At 38.8% G+C, this 5445-nt stretch overlaps 1 pseudogene; it reads left to right on the top strand.

Annotated features, from left to right (window-relative positions):
- Positions 1-5113: 5113 nt before the first annotated feature.
- Positions 5114-5445, top strand: LOC102848198 (annotated as a pseudogene).

The raw sequence follows: 5445 nt of genomic DNA, 5'->3' as shown, positions 1-5445 counted from the left end.
GAAAGATGGGCAATTTCCTCAGCTATTATCAGCTGGCAATAAGACAGAACTCAGAGGGAAGAGGATAACTGTATTTTTAACACTTCTACAGGTGGTTATGAAGTATGAACAAAGTTATGAATTTAAAATTATTTGATGAGATAGTTGTTTTCAAAAAAATTAAGTATATTTCAGCATTACTTTGAATTTATGCTATTGTATATAGTTTATATGTAAAATTAGTTTTATTGTCAACTAATATATGTATACTCTAAATGCACCAAAAAATGCAGAAATAAGAAAGAAATAACAATTTGAGATATAACTACTAATGTTGTTGTTGTTTTGTTATGTGCTATCGAGTAGCTTGCCACTCATAGTGACCCTATGTACAACAGCCCTAAAACCTGCCCTATCCTGTGCCAATCTTATTGTCTCTGACATTCAATCCCCATTTCCCCAGTCATTGAATCAATCCATCTCATCAAAAGTCTTCCTCTCTTGTTCTATCACACCACCCTCCAAAGCTTGATGACTCTCTCCAAGGACTGGTCCCTCCTTGCAACATGGCCAAAGTATGTCAGATGGAACTTCAGAATCCTTGCCTTCAAGGAGCAGCCAGGTTTCACTCTCTCCAGGCTGAACCTGTTTGTTTTCCTAGCAGTTCATAGTATATTCCATACTCTTCTCTAGTGTCACAGCTCAAAGGCATCAATTCTCCTTCTATCAACCCTAGTCATGTCCAGCTTTCTGAGGCATAGTAAGTAATTGCAAAGACTATGGCCTTGATCAGGCACACTTTAGTCTCCAGACTGACAAAATTGCTCTTCAGTACTCTAGAGAGGTCCTTGATAGCTGACTTTCCCCAGTGCAATTCATCTTTTATATTCCTGGTTGATGGTACCAAGAGTGTTGATTGTCAAGCCAAGCAAACTTAAGCTGTTAATCCCAATCTCTTCACCATCTATCATGATGCTTCTAGTTGGCCCAGTGGTGAGAACCTTTGTTTTCTTAATGTTGAGCTTCAACTCACATTTAATGATGTTTTAAAATACACAAATGAACATTTAAAGTATATTGATAAAGCATTTGCTCTGTGACACTGATGTGTCAAATGCAATAATGGTTACCCATGGTGGACAGTGTTTGGTGGAGCTCCCAGATTAAAACAAGCTTGGAAGCAAGAGCGGCATCCACTTCTGAAATAGCTTGCCTCCGGAAACTATGAACTTGGAAAAACAATGAAAGTTACACGGGTGTTCAGGTCTTTCAGTCATAGGGTCACCGTGAGTTGTCTACAACTCGACGGCACTTAACAACAAACAACAACGGCAATTAATCATAAGCAGTAAGTTGGCTTTCTGGTAGCAACTCAACTCAATTCATTGCTGATCCTCCCCCCATGTTTTCGGAAGCTCTTAATAACAGGGGAGGACATTGCCTATTGTTCTTCTGTGGAGACACTGGTCAACGGCACCAGAGGGGTGCCGCTTTAGGCTACCAGCGAAACTCCCTACAGACAAATTACACAATAGATTTGAGTGTATATATTGTCATCTTTATGAAGGGAGGCTCCTATCCATCTGATATTATTCTGTTCCAAACATGTTACTGGCTGTTTCCGAGCAGCAAGCAACATAATTGAGCTCAGCATAGGGACTCAGTGGAGCGAATAACAGACTTTTTGAAATTATCAGATGCTCTGGTGGTCTACTGGCAAGGAATTGTGCTGTCAACTCAAAGGCATGTGGTTCAAATCCACCAACTACTCTCTGGAAGAAGATGAACAATCCCCTCCTGTGTGACTTAGACCTTGTGAAAAATCCTCTGGAGGATTGTTTTTGAGTTGCTTTCAACTTGATGGCACAACAAAAATGGGAACATAATAAATGGATGTAACAGCACCTCATTCATCCACTCATTTATTCATCTAACAAATTTTACCGAGTTGCTATTTATGTGCTAGAGCTTATGCTATGTGTTAGAAAACCCCATTCATTTTTTCTTTAGAATCTTAACACTCTTAATAACAACAAAACTTATGAAATATTATATACATGCTATGAAAGGGACATTCAAATCTGAATAAGGATAATGAATATGAATTGAGAGAGAATAAACATATAAAGACAAGCTGTCAAAACAGAATATGAAAGCCAAAAGACACTTCCAAGCAGCCATTGCTGTTTTGGGGAAGCTTTATAATAATGGAACAAATTTAATTTTCATTTAATATTTTTATTGCCTGGAAGGGAGATTAAAACTCTTTATTCTCTGATGGGCTTTTAAAAAATTGTTTGGTTCACTTTCTCATTGTTACAGTATCTACTATTGTATTTCTGAGAATAATAACAATATTTTGGTATTTTCTTCTCCCAGCAGTTTCTGTTTCTCTGAGATGTCTTAATTTTTGTTTGTCTTGATCCCGATCCTTCAAGGTGGAAGTCAGTTTCTTTTTTTGGAAGCTCTTTCAGTCTGCTGCCTGAAGGGTTATAGGCCTGGCTTTTCACATTTGTCAAGTGTGCAGGGTGGGAAGACAGAGCTCTCAGCATTCAAGATGCAAATGTTCTTGGGAATGAAGGGTTGCCCTGCTGATCTGGTGATATAAAGTAAGAATGGCTATTTCTTAAAATGACTTCAACAAATCTTTTAATTTTTTGGCATTAGTTTACCTACACTTTTAGAGGAATCTCTTTCTGCAATTCCCTGAGCTATAGGGGGAAGAGATGGGTTCTTAGTGTAAACAGAGTTGCATTTCATTTCCTTTTTTACCTGCCTGGGATTAATAAATCAGTTAACACTAGTACAATGCCAAAAAAACTAAAAGCAAAAGAATTCAGTGACCATTTATTTTTCTGTCTCCCAAAATTTGCTGTTTTTAGCTATTCTTCTCTGTTCTTTTTGTTCTTGTAGTTTTTTGCCTTAAAAGAATAAAAATACTGTTCCTTTGTTATGGCTTTTGGAAGAAGGAAAAGTAAATGCTTGTCTGAGCCTCATTTGCATGATGATGTTCTAAGAACTTAATTCATACTATGTCTAGGGAATGACATTATTATGGCAACACTTTGACAGATAGTTGTAGCTGTTTAGTGCCATCAAGTTGACTACAACACAAAGGATCTGAAACACTCCCTATTCTCTGCCATCCTCACAGCATCTGATTTGCTTGAACCCACTGTTACAGTCACTATGTTAATCAAACTCCTTGAGGATCTTCTTTTTCTTTGATCCTGCAAGCAGGGAGGATCACTTTCCAAGCAAGATGTCTCTCTCCAAGGACTCATTCCTCCCTACATTCCTACCAAAGCATGTGAGAAAAAGTTTCTTCATCCTTGCTTCTAAGGAGCATCTTGGTTGCACTTCCTCCAAAATAAATTTACTTATTCTTTTGGCAGTCCACGGGATACAGTTCTCTTTTCTAGTGCCACAATTCATAAGCATCAATTCTCTGTCATCTTTATTCATTGTTCAACTTTCATATGTATAGGAAGCCATTGAATAGATCATGACTTTGCTCAATTGTACCACAGTATTTAAACTGGCATCATTGTTCTATTGCATTTCTGAGAGGTCCTTGACAGCAGATTTTCCCAGGGCAACCGTCTTTTGATTTCCTGACTGCTGTTACCATGGACATTACTTGAGGATCCAAATGAAGTCTCTGACAATTTCAGATTTTTCTCTATCTATCATAATGTTGTCTTTTGACCTAGTGGTGAGAATAACTACGCTTGACATCGTGATCTAATTTATACTGAAAGTTGTAGTCTTTGAGAGTTTCACGTCTTCTGTTAAGAAAGCAAGGTTGTGTCAATTGCCTAACACAAATTATTGATGAATCTTCCTCCAATCCTGACACCATATATCTCCTCATATATGCTGAGCAATTCTAATTTACTCAGCATACAGATTGAATAGATAATGAGAAGGGATCCTAACTTGATACACATCTCTCCTATTTTAAATAGGAAGACACTGGTGAAAAATAAGGCCCTAGGAATTGATGAAATAACAATTGACATATTTCAACAAACAGATAGAGCCCTAGACATGTTGTAGATATATTGTTGTTGTTAGGCATCATCGAAAGGATTGTGACTTTTAACAACTCTATGGACAATGTATCTGAACCCTGCCCTATCGCGTGCCATCTTCATCATATCTAACATACTCTTGACAGTCACTGTGTCAGTCCATCTCATTGAGGGCTATCCTCTCCTTCTCTGACCCTTCACCTTTCCAGGAATTTTAGCTTTTTCCAATGACTGCGTGTCCCAGGAACATGCCCAAAATATGTGAGATGAAGTTTCACCCTCCTTACTTCCAAGGAGCACCATAGTTGCACTTTCTCTAAGATATATTTGTTTGTCCTTTTGATAGTCTGTGGGATATTCAGTACTCTTCTCCAGCACCACAATTCAAAAGTTTTTTTCTTTTTCTGTCATCCTTAATACTTGTTCAACTTTCAGATGCATAGCGAAAAATTGAAAAGACCATAGCTTGATTGAGGTGCACCTTAGTCTCTAAACTGTTATTTTTCAGCACTTTGGGGAGGCTCCTGACGACATATTTTTTTACCAGTGCAACAAGAATTTTGATATCCTGATTCCTAATATCAAGGGTGTTAACTGTGGATGTAAGTAAGATTAAATAGCTGAGAATTTCTCCAATAATTCTTTCCACAAATCTTTTCAATCTGCAATAAATCTTTTCCTCTGCAATATCTCAGGTGAGGTCTATGTGTATAGTGACTATTGTGTGTGTGTTTTTTTAAGATGTTCACAATGAATAATTGGTGATACAAAGTTCATTCTATTTCCAGCTTAATTTTTAGCACCTGAGTCCACAATTTTCAACTATCAGTCTGTCTTAATTTAAACTTTTGCATTACGGTCACCAATTACTATTAATGAATCTTCATTACATGTTCGATTCACATCAGACTGCAGAAGTTGGTAGAAATCCTCAATTTCCTCAGCTGTGGCGTTAGTTGTTGGTGTGCACATTTTTTAAAAAATAAAATTTGTGCCCCGGCTGAGCAGCGCCAGACCAGATGGCTGCCCGCTGCACCACACCGAGAGCCTTCTCTGCACCAGTCCTTCCTGCAGCAAAGCCCCATACACCAGAAGACGAGATGTCCAGCAAAAGGGCCAAGGCCAAGACCATCAAGAAATGGCCATAGAGGGCTACTTCCAATGTCTTTGCAATGTTTGACCAGTCCCAGATTCAGGAGTTTAAGGAGACCTTCACCATGATTGACCAGAACCGCGATGACTTCATTGACAAGGAGGACCTGTACGACATGCTGGCCTCGCTGGGGAAGAACCCTGCAGACGAGGATCTGGAGGGCATGATGAGTGAGGCCTTTGGCCCGTCAACTTCATCAGTTTCCTCACCATGTTTGGGGAGAAGCTGAATGGCACCAACCCTGAGGATGTGATCCGAAATGCCTTCGCCTGCTTTGAT

This window comes from Elephantulus edwardii, unplaced genomic scaffold, assembly GCF_000299155.1.
Source record: "Elephantulus edwardii isolate Elephantulus edwardi_28Jun2011 unplaced genomic scaffold, EleEdw1.0 scaffold00020, whole genome shotgun sequence".
NCBI lineage: Eukaryota > Metazoa > Chordata > Mammalia > Macroscelidea > Macroscelididae > Elephantulus > Elephantulus edwardii.
Note: the sequence above shows the minus strand (reverse complement) of the source record. Positions and strands in the feature narration are given on the sequence as shown.